General features: G+C 41.4%; 1 protein-coding gene across 2 annotated transcripts in view; it reads right to left on the bottom strand.

Moving 5' to 3' along the window:
- The window catches only part of PPARGC1A (peroxisome proliferator-activated receptor gamma, coactivator 1 alpha), a 1278036-nt gene that overhangs the window by 789844 nt on the left and 466354 nt on the right, over nt 1–21838 (bottom strand). The window lies entirely within an intron of this gene.

Here is a 21838-nt window from a genome sequence, read left to right as displayed (position 1 = left end):
AAAATAGTAACTCTGGAGACCATGTAGAAACATGAAAACACAGAATATAGCCACAGTACATTTTGTGTGATTATGGGCTCAGAGCAGAAAGAAAATGTGGATATATACAGCTGGGTTTATAAGTAATATGTTTTCCTCCCTTTCACTTGAAATTCTATTCTTGTTACTATGATATTAAACAGGTGTTAGGATTTCTTTTTCTTTTATTTTTTTGGGTTTTTTTTTGTTTTTCATTTGAAAAGAGGAGGTGGAAAGTCTTCTTTGAGACTCAATTCCTATGAAAACCTGAGTAGAAGCATCATAAGCAATTTGGGAGGGAGAATCCAGCTAAAATCTCTGATAACTATAAAACTGTTAAGATTGAAAATGAAAACAAGAGCATCTCACTGCCGGGGAGATGGTTCCAATCCCTAGTGACCCTCAGCTGCGTATTTAAAGTTATGCATTGCAGAAGAAGGAGAATTCCCAGCTTTCTTCCAAGCAGAGGCTGGTGAATTAGAATTGCCTTACCAGTTCTGATGCTAACAGAGGCGATCTGGTGACTTGGTGTGAATGAGTTGTGATGTCAAGCCAAACGTAGGCAGTTCTAATCCACCAGGTGCTTCATTGGGGGGGAGGGGGGGCTGGGCGGAGATGAGCAGTCAACTCCTGTACAACTTACTGGCTCTCAAAACCCACCAGAGGGTCAGCTACGAGTTGGTTCTGACTTGATGGTAATTAATAAAAAAATTTGTAGTGAGCAGCACAGAGCCACCAGAGCTCCTCAGAAACGTGATGAAGGGTCACTCTGAGTCAGCACTGATTCGGTGGCAATGACTTTGCATTTGTTGGGACTGATGGAGAGGTGAGGATGATCCCCGGATTTTAACGCTCCTTGTATTCACACCGCGCATGCGGTTAAATCTGCCCTCTGCCACTGTAAACACTTGTTACGTGATGATTTCTGGGACGTTTCTCCAAAATCTCATCATTCTGCCTTGCCTGCACAATGACTGCAAATGGAAAACTGACAGCAGAGCAGAGAAGGCCACTTTCTCTGTTGCAGGTCAAGTTGGCTCCTGCCCTCCTTAACAGCAGTTTGTCCTAGAAGAAAAACTGTTTGGAGATCTTTCTATCGCAGTTCCTGATTTGAGCAGGTGGGGAAAGTGCATCCGCTCGCTCATTGCCTTTGCGTGGGAATGGACTCATCGCTGACCTTCTGTTGCGTTTCTGTGGCTGTACATTGCATGGGAGGAGAGTGCCCATCTCTCACCAGTAGGAGCAGCTGGTGGATTGGAACTGCAGTCCATTTAGTACATGAAGGAAAGTGTGACCTCTGCATCAGCTGAACAACTCCTTGTGGAGTACACCACCAGATATCCCTTGGAGAAGGCTAGATAGATGTCAAAAATGAGGAGGACAAGGAAGACACGGGGCCAGGGAGCGTTAGGGCCCACCCACCACGGCAGCCTTTAGAGTCAAGGGCAAACAGTATTTACAGCAAAGATTCTGCTTCTCTGTAATAATTCCAGGAACCTCTGTCTCACAGCCTCTCCTGTGGGGCTGGTTCTGCTGGCTCTCTACTTGCACATCCCAGTCAGAGAGAGTAAGGATCATCCCAGAAGTCCTGGGGCTCCAGACCTGCTCTACGCCTCCTCACTGTGTCATCTTGGGAGAGTCACATAGCCTCTTGGCAGTCTCATCTGGAAAATTAAGATAATTAGCAGGTGTCTGCCAGAAGGCAAGATGCTGGGCCAGATGATCGGGTGTAGGCCCTTCCAACGTGGAGATCAATGAGTGTGTGATGTTTAAGCATAGTGAAAAGCACAAGGACAAGAGTGTAAAGATGTGTGCAGGGTACAGATGTGCTCAATAGCCCTCCCATACCTTCCTGGAGTGGAACGTCTTCTAGGCTTTTCCAGAAACAAGAGAAAAAAAAACTTCTTGGCTTTTTTAGCCTGTATAGGAGGAGAAGGACAAGAAAAATGGGGGAACAACAGACTTTACATTCAGGCAGAGTTGCTGAGTTCAAACCATTAACGTTGCAGCAAGCGATCTAGAACTTACCACCAAGGGCTTCTTTCCAAAAGTCACAGGTAGACTTCAGCCACATCTCATTCACTTTCTTACTTTCAGACCACAATGAAGCAAGTCAGATGAATTTTTCCCAGTGCATATAAAAGCTATGCTTGCACAAGAAGATAGAATATTATGTGTGCAATTGTTGCTGTTGGGTGTCCTCAAGAATACCATCGAGTATGACTCAAAGGGACCCTATGAACAGATCGGAACCCTGTCCTATCCTACACACTTCTTAACACACTTGAGCCTACTGTCACAGATATTGAATCAGTCCACCTCACTGAGAGTCTTCCTCTCTTTTACTGACCCTCCACCTTTAAAACAATGATGTCTCTCGCCAAAGGATCAGCCTCACCTAACAACATGCCCAAAGTATTGAGATGAAACTTCACCATCCTTGTCTCCCAGGAGCATTGTGGTTGCACTTTCTTTTTTTTTAATTATTAATTTTAATGAAAGTTTACAGAAGCTTAGGGTTTCCAGTCATTCACTGTTGCACATTTCTCCCTGCTCACCCCCTCACCCCCACAATTCATGTTTCTCCTTGATGAGCAAAAATAAAAACTCTTTCATGTCTGTGCAATCCCTCCTCCCAAGTCCACTGCACTGTGCAGCCTTCATTCTGAACTCCTGTCATGAGTACTTTCTTTAAGACATTTCTGTTTGTTTTTTTGGCAGTCTGTGGGAGATTCAGCACTCTTCTCCAACACCACAACTCAAATGCACCATTTTTTTTTCTCCTGTCATCCTTATTGATAGTCCAGCTCTCAGATGCATAGCAGATGACTGGAAAGACTATGGCTTGAATTAGGTACACTTTAGTCTTTAACTTAATATCATTTCTCCTCAGAACTTTAGTGAGGTTCCTGGCAGCTGACTTTCCCAATCTCCTGAACAAAAAAAGGTTGAAAGATAGTGGAATTTATCAAATTGTGACAAAATGAAATGAAGTTAGGGTATTCTGTTAGAAAATGGCACCAGTAGACTTGCTCATAATACCATTGTCACAAATCTCCAATTTGTAAAGCATGAAACATCTATGAAACATAGTAAATGAAGTATGTATGTATATTGTTGTTGTGTGCCAGGTAGTTGATTACAATTCACAGTAAACCTATGGAATTAGGATTCTGACATACCTAGTCATCTGGAATCAAAGAGTTTTAATTCATTTGTTGTTAAGATGATCCTGATACTGACTCATGGAAAACCTCATGGACTCAAGGAGGAAATTGTCCATCTTTCTCCTGAGGAGGGACTGGCAGATTCGAACAGCTGAACTTCTGGTTAACAGTCCAACCAGTAATCTGCTTTAGCACGAGGATTCCTAAAAATTTGGCATGTGATTCTAATGTGTGTCCTAGACTAAACTCAATTGCTTCCATATCCTCTCAAAATAAGTGTTTCTGAGTAAGCTGTGTTGTCGTTAACAGGCAGGAAAGATTGCCATTCACAGACATCTCCTCTGGTCTCAGGACTCCCTCATTGTTCTCAGAAGAGAAGACAGAAAGCTAAAGGCATTTTAGAAGCTGCGTACCAGAGCCTCACATTCCCCATGCTCACATCAGAGAACATTCTGCACTCGGGCAGCCCAGCTCCCTGGCCCATCTTGTTCCATTGTGGTTCTAACCTGCTTTCAAATGAAGTGCAATTTACATCTCTTTAACTAGATGTATTGGTGTTATTACGATTGCAATCCTATTGATTGCAGTGCTGCTCTTAGCAACACAGTTCCAATTTTATCATCCTTAGTCATTCTTGCTTGACTACATGTGTATAAACAAGCCCTGGTATTTAGACTCACACACTTTTCAGGGCGAGAGGATCATCCTCAAATCCTTAGCCTGTCTCTACAATGAGAGCCAAACAACAAAGGCCCCACTTCATGGATTCCTTTCTTGGCTGTCTAGATTCTCCTTAAGGGAGGAGATAGGGGCAGGATAAGGATCAGAGGCCAAGTTTAATGGGGATCCTTTCTCACTGTATGTGGACTGACTCATTTTAAAGATGAGAGACGGGAAGACCAGAGGTATAAATCGCTGGTTGCTGGTAGAGCAATGAGAACTGACACTTCTTAATGCTTTATCTTGTACCCTTGGGATTATCCCAAGTAATGTCCTTCTTTTCCCAGAAGTTGGTCCTTAATTTGGAGCATGATATAAGGAAACCCTAGAAGCATTCCATAGTACAATGAGTCTGAGCAGTGTAAAATGAGAAAGTACAGACATTAAGGTTCCCTGATAGCAAAGGGCACCCCATGTTGCACTGCTCACCTAAGAGTCAGCTGTTCTAATCCAGCAGACATTCTGAAGGAGAGAGATGGGTAGCCCCCTTCCATAAAGGTTGTATAGCCATGAAAACCCAAAGGAGGGTCTCTGAGTTGATATTGGCTCAATAGCACCGTGTTTGGTTTAGGGGAAATCTAAAAGTGGAAGATAGCAAACAGAACTATCCAGCATCTTATCTTGAGCTGCACATTGTTGAGTTTGATTGACAAAACTGTGCATGTTAAACAAATAAGCTCAGTACTCCTTTCAAAAATAAGCTCTTGAAATAGGTGGACCTGTGTCTTTCTGGAAGAGACATGGGTAAGGGCAGAGAACCAGGTAAGTCATAAAACTTCTGGAAAAGAAGAAAAAATATATAGTATTTGACAAGAGACGATGTCACTTTAATTTTATAGTTTCACTCCAAAGAATACTCTGAAAGCTCCTAACAAGCATGGAAGAGGAGTAAGGGTGAGGAGAGGAAGAAGAAATAGAGAAGAATCCAGTTACAGAAAGAAAAGGGCACTACAGTCCTTCCAAGAGAAGCTCATTGTCAAAGTCCGTAACTCAAATCCCTTATGATTGAGCAGGGCCGGGAGATGCTTTACTTGAAGGAAAGAGGGTATTATGTTTTATTTTGATTTTTGCTATTGTCAAGTCAAGTCCTTAGTCTTTAAGCTGAACTGATTGCTCTTTGGGGAGGCCCCCGAAAGCAGATTTTCCCAATATGATATCTTTTGATTTCTGACTGCTAGAATCAAGAGTGTTGAGTGTGGATCCAAGGAATATGGAATCGTTGACAATTTCAGCCCTTTGTGTTGTGACATTTTAGAAGAGGACAGAGTGTGCCATTGACGGCCAAGGAAACAAACAACTCTTTCTTTGAGGAAGTGTGACTAGGGTGCTCCTTGGAGGCAATGACGGTGACATTTTTTTTTTTTTATTTTTTTTGATGGTGACATTTCTATCTCATGTATTTAGAAACATTTTGTTAGGAGAAGCCACTAACTTGGAGAAAGACATCAACCTTGGAAAGGTGGAGAGTCAATGTAATAGAGAAAGGCTGTTGACAAGATGGATTGACATGGTGACTGGAATAATGGGCTCAAGTATATTGGAGAAGGAGAGGACGGCACAGGGTAGGGCAGGGTTCAGATCTGTTATTCACAGAGTCGCTGTGAGTCACAGCAAATTTGACAGCACACAGCAAGAAGTCAATTCAGTGCCAGCTCATGACAGCCCTATGGGTCTATAAAAAAAACATAAGCCCGTGTCATCAGCATGACCACTGGCAAGTTTGAGCCCAGTGGGACAACAGTTTAGAGAAGCAGACTGCCAGGCCTTTCTTCCTGGTCTGTCTCTATAAGCTCTGTTGATATCAGCCCACAGTGATTACATTGATGGTATTTGAAATGCTGTTGCTAGAGCTTCCAGCACTAGAGTACTACACGATAAAGTGGCAAGGAAGTTTATGTCCATCTCCTTAGCCTCCTGCCTGATACTCTACGACACTCATCTCCCAAATGTGGGCTATATAATAAAGAGAAGCCTAACAGTGCAGCAGTCCAGAGAGAGTGGCTTTGGGATGGAAGCCTGGCTCTTCCACCTCACTTCCTGTGACATTACATTATAGAAGCTACTTTAGTTCTGTGCATACTATCTCTTGAGATTCCTAATCTCCAAGTTTCACAAAAATTACTGGCCAATGGAGCTGTCAGAAATTTTTCATTCTAAACAACCCAGTTCAGTCTCACTCCAGAGGGCTTCCAGTATGGAGGCTACTCTTTGACATCTTTTGAACACCCAAGTGAAGGAACTTCCAAAGGTTCAGTCCTAGAAGTTTTGGGAGAGGGTGTTCATGTTTAGGAATGTTGCCATGGCTACGAGAGAGAGTAAGTTACAACCATTCCCAGATTAGCTGTCCAGCTACGGATCATATTACACTGCTGTTAGGTGCCAGTGAGGGGTCTACAACTCACAGTGATACTATGAACAATAGAACGAAACCGTGCTCCATCCTTCCTGATGCGGTTGCTGGTTCAGTCCATCTTTTCAAGTGTCTTCCTTTTTTTCATTGATCCTTATTTTTCCCCTAATGATGTCTCTTTTCCAAGGGCTGGTACTTCCTGACAACATAACCATCCTTGTCTCTGAGAAGCACCCTCACTGACTTCCACTGAGACAAATGTGTTTGCTCTTTCAGAAGTCCAAGGAATATTCCTCTAAAAACAGAATTCAAAGGCATGGCTTCTCCCTGTCTTGCCGTTCATGTTATTTGTTGTCACATCAATTTGTAACTAAGTCATAGAAGGAAATTAACTGTCCATCTTTTCACCACAGAGCAGCTGCTGGGTTTGAACTGCCTGAGTTTGGGGTGGCAGAGCAACCCCCTTACCACTAGGCCATCAGAGTTCCTTGGTCCCTAGAGTTCATGTTGTCAGAGCCAACTCACAGCTAACCTGTGAAGAAACTGCACTGGAGGAGATTATCCATCTTTCTCCCGCAGAATAACTGGTGTATTCGAACTGTGTTCTTTGGGCTGGCAGCACAACTCGTTACCACTAAGCTACCAGAGCTCCCTTATAGTTTACATTGGTGTGTGCCATCAAGTTGAAACTGGCCCATACTTGACCCTCCAGTGTGTTTTCAAAAGTAGTTAATGGCGTGGAAGGAGCCTATCCATCCTTCTCTCACAGAGTAGTTGGTTGATTTGAACCACATGCCTTTGGAATTGCAGCACAGCTTCTTACCACTAGGCTACCAGAGCTCCCTTTACGGTTCATCAAGGAGGTCTAAATCTATTTCCAGAAGTCTCTGCTGAAGAAGAAACCATATTTCCATGAAGAGTAAAAGGTGGTTACTTGCATTAAGCATTATTTAGATATATAGGGCATATTTTTTTTCTTTCCCTTTTTCCAACTAAAAATCCAGTCCTTTTCTCATCAAATATAATACTGCCAGAGTGAAACTGACAAGACATGCAATAAAGTTGAGGAAGAGAAACACAAAGACCTAGATAGTAACCTATTTATTTTCCAGGGGAAAAACAGTAACAACTATTCTAGCAAAGAAAATAGCCCTACATTTGGTCATTGTTTTTTGTGCTTCCCCCCACCCCCCACCCCTGTTTTCTCCTCAATTTAAAAGAAAAACTTTTCAAATTCCCACAAAATGATACACACTGTCTGCTTTTCTGTGGCAGTCTTCAAATGCATAACCTTTCAGGTCACCAACAAACACTTTTTTGAAATATGTCTCAATCTGTCTTTCAGTGTGACAATGAAATTACCAGACAGTTCAGCAAGTGACATGTCTGAATTGGGCTGAGCTGACCAGCTGAAATCATTAGCATACTCTTTTCCTTACTTCTGGGAGTCAGGGGTGGTAGGGAGGTTAGGGAAGGGGCAGGAGACATTGGAGAAATCCTAGAACAGAATTCTATCTAATTATTTGTACATGGGAAGGGACTCGGTGGAATGAGGTTGTTTCCTTTCCCTGAGATCTGAGATCAGTTTAACTGCTGGTGCAGAACTTCATCTGCTTAAACTCTACCTTTGCTCATTTTCCAGCCTCCAATTTGTGACTCCATTAGTTACATATACCTGCCCAGCTCCCTTAGGACTGGCAGCGGAATCTTGGAAAGTCTTCAGACTAAAGTTATATAGAAGTACTTGACCTTTTTAAGAAACGCTGATCAAATTTGTCTTGAAAATTTCACTATATCACGGGAACCATCGTAAATGGCATATAAAAATTCAACAGCTGCTGAGATCAATAAGCTGCCTACTTTGGGGAGGGGGGAGACAGTTATAGATATGGATACGGATACAGGTACATCTAAGGATATAGAGAGAAAAAGAGAGGTGGATTTTTCTTTGATGTTGTTATGTGCAACTCATAACCAACCTATTAATCCTACTCTATCCTGGGCCAATCTACTGACTCTGACACTCCTAATCCTATCATCCCAATCCATCTCATCTGGGGTCTTTCTCTTCTGCACTGCCCCTCCACCCTCCTGAGTGTAACATCTTCTCCAAAGACTGGTCCCTCCTGGCCTGGTGCCCAAAGTATGTGAGACAGAGCTTCAAAATCCTTGCCTTTAAGGAGAAACTTAGTTTCACCCTCTCCAAGATAGATCTATATGTCCTCCCGGAAGTCCATGGTATGTTCAGTACTCTTCTTCAGCACCACAACTAGCAGGTATCAATTCTTCTTCTGTCATCCAGCTTTCTGATACATAGCATGTAGTTGCCAAGACCATTGCCTGGATCAAGTGCACCTTAGTCTCTAAATTGACATCATTGCTCCTCAGCACTGGAAAGGTCCCTGACAACAGACTTCCTCAACACAATTTATCTTTTGATTTCCTGGCTGCTAGTGCCAAGAATGTTGATTGTGTAGCCAAGCAAGCCGAAACTGTTAACCATCTCAACCTTTTCACCGTCCATCACGAAGCTGCCAATTGGCCCGTTGGTTGTTGGTTAGGTGGTTACAATTCATAACGATCCTCAAATAGCAGATGTGAATCTCATTCTATGCTGTACTGAAGTCATGATCTCTGCTGCACTCTAACACATTTTCACAGTCACTGTGTCTATCTCATTGATGGTCTTCTTCTCTTTGTTAAGCCATGTCTATAGGCATGAACAACACACATGCATACATAATTCACACCACTAGCTGCTGTCTAGTTATTTCCTATTTAGTTAACTCAATATGTGCCAGACCAGGATTGTTCTCTGTAGGGTTTTCAATGGCTGATGTTTTTGGAATAGATTCCTTGGCATTTCTTTGGTGGTGCCTCTAAGTGAATCCAAACCATCAAACTTTTGATTAGCAGCTAAGCTCACTAAGCATTGGCACAACTCGGAAAGTACACAATTTTTATATATTCTGAAGCACTTGCAACAAAAAATCAAGGGCTGCAGTCTCCAATATAGATTGATGCTCAACATCAAGAAAACTAAGATTCTCACCACTGGGTCAATTGGCAGCATCATGATAGGTGGAAAGGAGACTGAGACCATTCACAATTTCAGCTTGCTCATTTCCACACTCAACACCCTTGGCATCACCAATCAGGAAATCAGAAGAAGAATTATATTGGGTAAATCTGCTGTCAGAGACCTCTCCAAAGTGCTGAAGAGGAACAATGTCAGTGTAAGGTGTGCCTAACCTGTGCCATGGTCTTCACAATCATTTACCATGCAACAGAAAGATGGACAATGGCTCAGGAAAACATAAGAAGAATCAATGCCTTTGAGTTGTGGTACTGGAGAAGAGTACTGAACATATTATGGACCGCCAAGAGAACAAACAGGTCTGTCCTGGAGAAACTGAAACCAAACTGCTCACTGGAGGCAAAAATCTTGAAGCTCTGTCTCACATACTTTGTTTCCAGGAGGAACCAGCCTTTGGAGAATGGTATCATGTCTGAAAGGGATGGAGAGATAGCACAGGAGAGGATGACCCCAGCTGAGATGAATTGACACGGTAATGGGTAATTGGGGTAGGTTTGTCAGAGACAGTGAAACTGGCTCAAGACAGGGCATGTTTAGAGGCAGTTGTACATAGGGTTATTATGAGTTGCAAGTGATTTGATGGCACACAAGTGTTTGTGTGTGTGGGTGTGTGTGGGGTGTGTGTGTGTCTGTCTGTCTGTCTGTCTTGGCAAAGAGCAGAGAGTACCAGGAAAATGTCTATCTGTGTTTCATTTACTATGCAAAGGTATTTGACTGTGTGGATCACAATAACTTGTGGCTAACCTTGAGGAAAATGGGAATCTCAGAACACTTGATCGTGCTTATACAAAACCTATACTTGGACCAAGAAGCAGTCCTCAGAACAGAGAAAGGAAACACTGCATGGTTCAAAATCAAGAAAGGAGTGTGTCAGAGATGCATTCTGTCCCCATACCTTTTTAATATGTATGCAGAACAGATCATTAAGGAGGCAGGACTTTATGAGGAGGAGTGTGGCAAAAAGATTGAAGGAAGACTCATTAATAACCTACAATATGCAGATGACACACCTTGCTTGCTGAAACTGAAGATCTGAAGCACTTGCTGCAAAAGTTCAAGAACAGTGGCCTTCAACATGGTATGAAGCTCAACATCAAGAAGACAAAGATTCTCACCACTGGACCAATTGGCAGCACAATAACAGATGGAGAAGAGATCAAGGTTGTTAGCAATTACAGCTTGCTCAGGTCCACAATCAACACTCTTAACACCAGCAGTAAGGAAATCAAAAGTAAAATTGCATTGGAAAAATCTACTGTCATCGATGGACCTCTCCAGAGTGCTGAAGAGCAACAATGTCAGTCTAGATACAAAGGTGTGCCTGATCCAGACCATAGTCTTCTCAATTACTTGTTATGCTTCAGAGAGTTGGGCAATGGCTAAGGATGACAGAACAAGAATATATGCCTCCAAGTTGTGGTGCTGGAGAAGAGTCTTGAATATATCATGGGCTACCAAGAAAACAAATAGGTCTGTCTTGGAAAGGATGAAGCAAAGTCTCTCCTTGAAGGCTAGGATTTTGAAGCTCTGTCTCACATACTTTGGGCATGTGGCCAGGAGATATTGGTCCTTGGAGAATGCTCAGAAGGGTGGATGGACAGCACAGGAGAGGAAGACCCGGGCTGAGATGGATTGATATAGTAACTGGGGCAATGGGGATTGGTGTGTTGGAATTAGTGAGACAGGCTCAGGACTTGAAAGGGTTCAGAACTGCTGTATATAGGGTCGCTAGATGTCACAAGTGACTAAATGGTACATATGACAGGTTTGGAAGCAGGAGTGGCATCCACTTCCTAAACAACTTGCCTCCAGAAACTCTATGAACTTTGATAAATGTCAGTATTTGTAGAGGGGCTTCAGGCCTTTTGTTTATAGGGTTGCTATGAGTTATACTCGACTCAAAGGCAATCAACAACAACACCACAATTAGAAGGAGACCTAAAGGACCAAATAAAATCCCTCGATTGAGCACTGTGTGTAGTGAGTTTTTTGTTTGTTTGTTTGTTTGTTTTTTTGTCTACTTAGTTCAGTTAGAATAATTCTCTTGACACTCAAGTATTTTATCTAGAAGGAATAACATCCATTCTAAAGGTAGTATCTTACACATTTGCTTTCACGTGGTCATTAATTTAGTGAGAAGAAAGCAAAGGGCTGACATACAGGTAAATTTGATACAGAGATGGTTGTTGTTGTTGTCAGGTGTCATCATGTTAACTACAACTCACAGCAACCCTATGAATAACAGATCCATCTGATCATTGCCCTACCTGCTGCTTCCTCATAGTCTCCATTGTGCTTACGTCCATGGTTGTAGTCACTGTGTCAATTCACCTTACTGAAGAGGAGTTTTTGAGGAGTGGAGAGGGGGAAATCAAGGCACAGATATACTGACTGAGAATGTCCCATGGTCTATAAGACCCATAAAGAGTGTTTCCAGGGTAACATGATGGTCCTGCGACCTTGGAATTGCAGCATCATCTGCTCTCCCATGTCTCTTAGGACCTTTTTCTTCTTCACCAAAGTTCAGAATCACCATGTATTTGATACTCCTTTGGAATTAGAAAATGTTTCCTACACCTCAAAAACCAAGAAATAAAAATAATCGGTGGGGGTGGGTGATAGCCTAATTGCAGGAAGGAGTGGGATAGATATGATAGAAAGATTGATGGAAATGAGACTCATAAGTTAGAAGTAGGTAAAATGATACTACATTGAAGAATTGGAAATAATTACATAAGAGAATGTGTATATATAAAAGATTAAATGGAAAATCACTTTGCTCTGTAAACTTTCACTCTCATTACAATAAAATTTTCTTTTAAAAAGTAATTGTGGTTTTAGATTTTCTAATGCACTTTATTGATTGATATTGATTAGATGACTGTTCCTTGTAAATCTTGCTCCAGAAACCAGAGGTGTTGCTCTCTCAATATTCTCCTTTTTTATTATCGCCACAACAGACTAAAGACCACCTAAGAATAAGCAATGAAGCCCTGATAGTTTGTAGGGTCTTGTACTGCAAACCTAAAGGCCATGCCTTTCTGGTAGTTTGAATCCACCACCAATGGTTCCGTGGAAGAAAGATGAAGAATCTCCTGTGTTATTTACAGTCCCCAAAGCCCCATCATAAGGTCAGCTATGAGTCAGTATCAACTCAACAGCAATGAGCTGAGTGTGAACTCATGATGAGCAAACATGCAATGTGATATGCATCATAAATATTTGTATCATAAGGGTTTCACAGTACACACCATACTAGACAGTGCTGTATTTGTGGGAGAAGAAAAGAGAGAGAGGGGGAAAGAGAGAGAGAGAATATATGTCTGTGTGTTGTGATATTGTTGTTTGCATCACTCAATTTGAATTACTTGAAACTGAGGTATTGATCCAAAGAGATGACAGTCAACTATCTAAATAAGTGTCTATTGGACAAAACACTAATGAAGAACTTCCTAGAGACATGACAAGCTCAAAAGTCCCCAACATCTACAAATTCCCTAAGGGACCTGAGCTGAGGATACATTCATATTTTGGCAAACACATCCACTTGAAGACCTTTCAAAGATAATTTCTCTCTCCAGAATGGAGCCAACTCATGGTCAATGAGATTTTTCTATAAATTTGCTTCAATGATCCCACAGATTTAAAAAAAAAATAATTAATAGCCTAAGAAGCTGGGGCTAAAGACCAAGAAGTTAAAGCGCTTACAAGGCAAATAATATGAGGAGGCAAGATAAAATAAAAAACAGAATTTAAATGGTCCCAGCCTAAGAATTTATAAAAGATCAAGTCCTGACCTATGACAGAAATCAGGACTTTATTAGGCACATAATTCAGAAAGGCTGGAGAGGCTGATACATGTAACACAATGAATGTCAGCCTTAGGATTTACATTTCAGCCTGGCAGGGTCATGGAAACCAGTGCAGTGGTGCCAGGAAGGAGAGAGAAGAACGACACTCTGGGCAAATCTAGTGCGGCTTAGAACGCTGGCTGCATAATTAGTGCATGTTGTAATTAAGAATCTAGAGGGCCTATTGAAATGGAAGCACAATGAGAGATTTGGTTGTTGCTGCATAGAGCCAGACCACTTAAGCAGTAAGAGTTCCCCCCCCCCCAATTTGGCCTAGATACTTTGGTAGCAGATAGGCAGCAAGGCTTAGAAACATCTTTGCATTCCCTGTTTGTAACAGTCACAAGGCACACAAAGGAAATACTGTTGCAAGTCCACAGACAGTGGATTTCTTCACTTTAGAATATTTTGTTGTTACTTTTTTCTTTTTCATTTTCTACTAGTTTATTTACAAAATAAGAATAGTTTTCAAGAACAAATTATTTCAATTTCCCTCACCCCCCCATCAAATTGTACAACCCAATGATTAATCCCCCCTCCCCCTGCACATCCACATCCCCTCTGCTTCCACCCTCTCCCACCCCTCTCAGATCCTTACACTCATTCTACAATAATGGTTTTATACAATATTTATCCTTGTGGGACTGAGTTAGTTCACTCAGCATAATGTTCTCCAGTCCCTCCTAAGTAAGGTAATAATTTACAGAATCCTTGCTCCTGCATGCTGCATAGTATTCCATTGTGTGAATGTAATGTAATTCCTCAATTCATTTGTGATTGGACATTTGTTCCTTTACTACCTCTTACAGATTGGATTGGGACCCCTAATAAGAAATAAACACCCTGGTGTTGGGTTGATTCCAACACAGGTTGCTGTGATTGTTAGGTGCCATTGAGTACGACACGCAGCCACCCTATAAACAATAGATCTGAACCTTGTCCTATCCTTTGCTGTCTTGTTCTCTGACACGCTTGAGTCCATTGCTACAGTCTATGTGTGTCAATCCACTTGGTTGAGGGTCTTCCTCTCTCTCATTGACCCTCTAAGGAATAGCCTCTCCTGGCAACACAGACAAAGTATGTGAGACAAAGCTTTGTCACCCTTACCTCCAAGGAACATTCTGTTTACACCTTCTCTAACACATGTTGTTGTTAGGTGCCTTCAGGTCGAGTATGACTGACAGAGAGCCTGTGAACTACAGATCCAACTCCTGTCTTATCCTGTGCCACGCTCATCCTCTCTGATATGCACGAGTCTATTGCTGCAGCCACTGTCTCAACTCACCTTGTTGAAGGTCTTCCTCTCTTTCTCTGACCCTCCACTTTTCCACGCATGATATCTCTTTCCAAAGAATAGCTTCTCTTAGGAACATGTCCAAAATATGAGCTACAAAGCTTTGCAATTCTTGCCTCCAAGGAGCATTCTGGCTGCACTTTTTCTAAGACCTAATTGTTTGTTCTTTTGGCAGTCTGTGGGATATCCAGCACTCTTTTCTAGGACCGTAACTCAAAGGCATCAATTTTTCCACTATTATTATTCATTGTCCAGCTCTCAGATGCATAACAAGTGACTGAAAAGACCATGACCTGAATCAGGCACAACTTAGCCTTCACACCGACATTAGTACTCTTCAGAATTTTGGGGAAGTCTCTGAGGGTAGACTTACCAAAAGCAATTGTTGTTGTTGTTGTTGTTAGGTGCTGTTGAGTATGACTCATAGGGACCCTGTGAGCAACAGATTTGAACCCTATTCTACCCTGTGCCATCCTTACACTTCCTCACACACAAGAGCCCATTGCAGCAGTCACTGCATCAATCCACCTGATGGAGGGTCTTCTCTGCCGCTGACCCTCTCCCTTCCCAGCATCATGCTCTTCTCCAAGGAATATCCCCTTCTAGCAACATTCCCAAATTAGATGTCTCCTTATCTCCTGACTGCTGGTACCACAAATGTTGACTGTGCATCCAAGTAAGATTAAATCATTGACCATTTCAATCTTTTCACCATCTATCACAATGTTGCCTATTGATTCAGATACTCTGAAATGTTATTCATTATCTAGTCTAAATCAGCTCAGAACAGACCCCTCAACCCAGTGAGCTTTTAGAAGCTTACAAGAGCCTCAACTCACTCAAGAGGAGAATTCCCATCTGACTCCTCCAAAGCAGAGTGGATGTGAACCACATGACTTTGGGGTGGTAATGCAAATTCTTAACCGCTAGGTGCCCGGGTTGTTGGTTAGGTGCATAGAGTTGACTACAACTCATAGTGACCCTATGAACACCCGGTCTGAATCTTGCCCTAGCCTGCCTTAACCTCACGATCTCTGATATGTAGAGCCCAATGTTACACCCTCTCAACCAGTCTATCTTGTTGAAGGTCTGCTTTTCTTTCCCTGACCCTTCATCTTTCCAAATGTGATGTGAAATTAATCTTGAACGCTATGTGTGATTATTTATAATTCCATTTGGGAATGGGTTGTCCTCATTATGTTTATGTGGCAAGATTAGTGTGGGGTGTGTCGTGAGTCAACTTCTTTTGTGATATAAAAGAGATTAAACAAACTGAGCAAGCAGAGAAGGAGGGATGGCTGATGATTGATGCCAAACCACAAGGTCTCCAAGGAGCTAAGAAACAAGCTGAAGCAACAAGGACCTTCTCCTGGTGCCAAAAGAGAGAAAAACATTCCCCTAAAGTCAGTGTCTGACTCAGGATTCCTCGCCTCCTCAACTGAGAAAATAAATTTGTGTTTACTAAAGCCATCCACTTGTGGTATTTCTGTTTTTGCAGCACTAGATAACTGAGACAGTATCTGATCATAGGGAATCCAGTTCTTTACAAGGATGAGGTCAGCTCCAAGCTGATCTCCAAGCCAATGATAAACTGGCACTCTAACATTGTTTTATTTATAAATGCACATGATATCAAATTAGATGGAAGGGAGGAGAGACAAGAATTAGGCTTCATTTAGAATGTGTCTCTGGGAGGCATCTACTACCAGTTTCTAAAAATACAAGTCAATGTCATGGGCTCTAGCTTTGCTTTAAAAAAAAATACCTCAGAGGACAACAGTAAGAAGCTTACATATGGCAGTGGTTACACCCTAATGCAAAGGGCCCATTTCCTTACTAAAGTAAAGAAAATAATGCATTTTGTTCAATCCTACCTACCACTCTTTCTTGCAGTCCAATAAAGAAACCCTGGTGTATGGTTGTGTGTGTGTGGGGGGGTGTCTGTGGTGTCATTCAGCTTAACATATTAATTGGAAAAACTGAAACAAAGGAAGATAGTTATTTTTGTTCATTTTCTCTTATTCTTTCTCATTTTTTTTAAAGCAGAAGCCTTTCCTATAATCATTTGTAACCTAAAAATGAAACTTTATATTCTGGGAGAATATGGGAACATTCTAAGAGTTCCACTATATCCAACAACATATTTCCGTTATCTATGGGGTTTTTAAAGGCCTTTTATTGCATGGCCAGTCTCACTTCCTAGTCTTAGTCTGAAACCTGTCCACCATGGGTGAGCCTAATTGGTATTATAAATATTGATGGCATAGCTTGTAGAATCATAACAACACACATGTTTTCTAAGTTCAGCAAACTACCAGAGTAGTGCCTACCCATAAGAGCAAATTATAACGTAAACAACTACATAAATATCATAGAAAAAAATAAGCATTCTGTGTCTGAGCAACAGTCAAGAAATCAAAAGATGCACTGCATTATGAAACTATGCTGTCAAGTAAATCTCCAAAATATCAAAGAGCAAGAACGTCAGTTTAAAGACTAAGGAGAGCCTGATTCAAGCCATAGTATTTTCAACTGTTTCCTATGCATCTAAATGTTGGACAATATATAAGGAAGAGTTGATGATTTTCTCTTTTCTAAAATATTTTTATTAGTCTTCATATAATATTTCTTTATATTATGTTTCATGCATATACATTATGGGAGGTTTTGGGAGTTTTTTATACATTATGTTTTATACAATCTCTCATTTACATTGTGTTTCATACAATCATTCATATACATTCTACTTTACATTATGTTTTTAATTGATTTGCCTCCAAATTTATATACATTGTGTTTCTTACCATTCCCTATTTACATTGTGTTTCATACAATTATTCTCATGCACTATATTTTATAAAATCAATCACCATTGAACCTTGCCCATCATTGCCCTGTATTTTCGCCCAGATCCTTCCCATTTGCTTTCTCCCTTCCCTCCACCCACAGTGCTTCACATCTTCTAGTTTTGATAATTTTCAACAAGAACTCGTGGAGCTCAACATTATTTTCACTCATGACTATCATTTATTCCAGAATTGGAGTACAAGACAGAATCAGCAAATGGAAAAGGCATGTGAGTGACTCCTGAGGAGAACCAGATTCAATCTTCCAAGAGTCTTCTCCCAGCAGAATTACAAACATTTCATTTACTTCCCTACCAACATGTGTAAAATATTGTCTGCCATGAAATCCCACTAGCAACTGAGCACCCAAAGTTTTTTGTTGTTTTTGTTCTAGAATGTAGGTACCTTCTGTTTTCTTGCTATACATTTCCATTGAGTTAGCTTACAGTGACCTTATGTAAAATGAATCTGATACTCATTTCTTCATAGGTCTGCTTATGATTTTTAATTGTAATGTTGCTAAAGGGTATTGACTATTCCATGGACTTCTCAAAAAGCAAACAATCTGATCTTGGAGCAAGTCAATCAGGGTGTTCAATAGAGGCAAGGATGGTAACACTTCATCTCATAGATCTTAGGCAGGTTATTAGGAGGTGTCGTTTCTTGGAGAAAGACATCAGGCTGGCAGAGATGGAGGGTCAACCAGAGAAGACAACCTTCAATGAGATGGATTGACAAAGTGACGACAGCAATAGACTTGATTATGACAGGTAGGAGGATGGAGCAAGATGGGACAAGCTTCAGATCTGTTGATTATCGTGTTACTATGAACCAACCTAGCAAGAGTCCCATAGGCTAAATATTGGTTCCTCAGGTGTTTCTTAGATAAGAAAGGATTTTAAGACAACAATTGTTGTTGTTCAGTGCCATCGATCCATAGACGACTCAGAGCATCCCTATGAATGAGAGACCTGAACACTTGTATAAATTTCATCCTTTCTCCAAGTTCATAGAATGTCCAGAGGCAAGCTATTTCAGAAGTGGATGTCACTCCTGCTTCCAAGCCAGCTTTAATCGGGTAACTCCACCAAACACTGTCCACCATGGGTAAGCATTATCACATTTGACACATCAGAGTCATAGTGTTCAGCATCACAGCAACCACGAGTTACCTCTGTGGCAACCAATCCTTTCATTTTAGTACTGAGTACTCTGATAGCCTGCTACATAGGGAGTTATACTGCCAACCCAAAAGCAGGTGGTTCAAATCCATCAGCTGTTCCTTGAGGAAAAGATAGACAACCCCTTGCTGTGTTTTACAGCCTCTGAAAAACTTGCCGGAGTGATGGCTATGTATCAGTTCCAACTTGAAAGCAATGAGTTTTGTTTTGTATTGTTTTTAATAATCAATCAATAAAATTTCACTGGTCATTTAATAGACACAGAGTTCCTCAGATTAGAAAGAAAAGATGTCAGAGAGTCAAACGCTCTGATGTTCTGGCTGAGGGAAGAGGTGACTTTAAGAAACTTCTCAGTGAAACTGACATTTATAAGAATCAAGAAAGGAAACCTTCAGTTAAAATGTGGCACACAGAAACTCTTGGGCCCTTAATATAGTTTATCTTTCACATAAAGGTATCTTGAAAACCTTTACACAAGTCCTTTATGAGGGAATAATTTCTGAGCTGGGGCAAACAATAGTCTTTCAAATCCATTCTCAGTTTAGAAAGCATTTGTAAGGAGGATTTTTTCCCCCCAGTCACCTCATGAGAAGTGTGCGATGCCCTTGGAAATCTCTGTAGTTAACAATAAGCCTCTTTCACAATTGAAATGGATCCTCAGGCCCTAAGGTAGCCACTGAAGCTTCTATTTCTGACCCACACCCTGCATTTTATGCAGTGTCTTTGCAAAAACCAAGGGCAAGAACAACCTGGAGAGAAATTTTCAAATTTTGGACCAGAGCCACCAAATCAATAATGGTGGAACAAAATGAATTATCAACCTCCACTGCTTCAATCACAAGGAGAGGCAAGGAGTTAGCCAAAAGAGAATCTACGGTCAATGTTAAGAAACAGAATGAATTGACTTTGAGGTAGGCTTATATCTAATTAAATGAGACTGGGGGTAATGGCAAGGTAGACGCATCCGGAGGCTGATAAGGAAGTGATCAGAAGCAGGTGACTCAGCCCAATTGAACTGCGGTTTCCAGGCAGGAAAGGAGACGAGAACCTGCCATTGGGGGACCCGTGGGGCAATGTGCAAACTTTTCAGAAGGGCTTTTTTCCTCATCTTGGCTGGCACATATTAGATATCTCAGGATCTTGCCACTTGCAATTAAGTGATCATCGATATCCAAAGATTCAGCTTGAGCTTAAAGGAACAAACTCTTGGCTGAGCGGTGACACAGCCTCTAAATGCAATAGAGAAAGAGAACCTGGAGTTATCACTGCTTGGTAGTAGTACTAAGACTATGTGTTGCCAAAACTTGACTGTGCTCTTGGAAGCACTGGAATGGCATTATGGGGCCAACCGACTGACTCCTGGGTCATATCATTAGTACCCACCCATGTGGGAACAGGTGGCTCCCTGGAACATATTTTTATTACTGGTTGTTGTTGTTGTTGTTGTGTGCCATTTAGTTGGAACTGACCAACAGCTAACCTTCTAGTGTATTTTCAGCTGTATTAATTGTATGACAGGAGATGGATCATCTTTCTTCCATGGAACAACTGGTGGATTCAAATTGTGGATTGTAGCACAGCTCCTTGCCACTGTTGTTTGTTGTTATGTGCTGTCAAGTTGCCTGCGACTCATAGCGACCCCTGCGTACAGCAACTCTGAAGCCTGCCCTGTCCTAAGCCAGTTTCACAGATTCTGACACTCCAGGGCCAAGTCAATTCCACCACAAGACTCCATACAATGAAGGAGAATTACCCTCTAGGGTTTTTCTGTTGCTACAATCTTTATAGAAGCAGGTGACCTAAGTTTTCTCCTGTAAATCCACTAAGTGGGTTCAAACTGCCTACCCTTCCGTTATCAGCCAAGAGTTGAATTGTTTACCATCTTTGAAGAGACAGAAAAGGCATAGTTAAAGACATCCACGATAATTTCTTTATGTATTTGCTGATGGATTTGTTGTTGTTGTATGTTGCTTAGTCAAAATTGACTTAGTTGAATTTCTTGTGGGTTTTCAGAAGCAGTCAATTGCATGAGGAAAAGATAGTCCATCCTTCTCCCACAGAGCAGCTGGCGGACTTTGGTTACATGTCTTTGGGATGGCAGCACAGCTTGAAGTTGGCCCACCAGAGACGAAGAACACACTGAGTAAAAAGGTGAAACACAGGTTCATAACATGCTACAATACAGATGTGTTTGTGTTAAGTGCCATCAAGTCGTAGAGCTGAAAACTTGTATAACTTTCTTTGTTTCTTCACATTTAGACAGTTTCCAGAAACAAGCTATTTCAAAGGTGGATGCCACTCCTGCTTCTAAGCCTGTTTTACTTGGGGAGCTCCATCAAACACTGTTCACCATGGGCAACCATTATTGCATTTGACATATTGGTGTCATAGTGTTTAGCATTACAGCAACCACAAGTTACCTCTGCACAGCAAATGAACAAACTGGTGCTATGGCACTTAGAAGGATGTTTGGCCAAAAGCAATTAAAACCAGGCCTGGGGGTTGCATATTAAAATCATCCACCTTTGGCTTAGTAGCATCACTTTCTATCCACTAGGCTAAGTGATATCTCTTGTTGTTGTTTTTATTGTTGTTAAGTGCTGTTGAGTAGTTCACAACTCATAGAGACACTATGAACAAAAGACCTAAACACTTGTATAACATTCATCATTTCTCCACATATGCAGAGTTTCCAGAAAAGTCTACCTTGTGGGAAATGAGTTGGTCACAAAAGGACACACATGGTATGACCTCACTTATGTGAAATACCTACAACAGACAAATGTACAGAGACCAAAGTTTAAAAGCAGCCATGATTAAGTGCTAAGTGCCAGGTGAAATATTGGCCGTTTGAGACCACATGCTGCTCCACAGGGAAAGAATGTAGCTGCCTGCTTTTATAAGGATTGTAGCTTTGGAAACCCTCTAGGGCAGCTCTACTCTATATTGTAGGGTGTTTTTGTTGTTGTTGTTAGATGTTGTTGAGATAGAACTTGACATTGACCCAATGGAAAATAGATGGAGACTGTACGCAATCCTGCAGGACTGATTCAACACCAAAGGGTTTGGACCAAAGGTCCAAAGGGAAAGGAAAAAACGAGCCATTTTTAGAAAGTACTAAATGTCTACTTCTGGCGATGATGAATTTGGCAATCACACCAAACATGATTGCGGTAGCTGAAATATTATGAATTGTACTTGTCAACAGATCCACACAGTCAAATGCCTTTGCATAATCAATGAAACACAGATAGACATCCATCTAATATCAGATACAATATCCCTAGTACCACAACCCCTTCTAAACCCAGCCT

Source organism: Elephantulus edwardii, unplaced genomic scaffold (assembly GCF_000299155.1).
Source record: "Elephantulus edwardii isolate Elephantulus edwardi_28Jun2011 unplaced genomic scaffold, EleEdw1.0 scaffold00251, whole genome shotgun sequence".
Classification (NCBI taxonomy): domain Eukaryota; kingdom Metazoa; phylum Chordata; class Mammalia; order Macroscelidea; family Macroscelididae; genus Elephantulus; species Elephantulus edwardii.
This window is presented reverse-complemented; position numbering and strand designations above follow the sequence as displayed.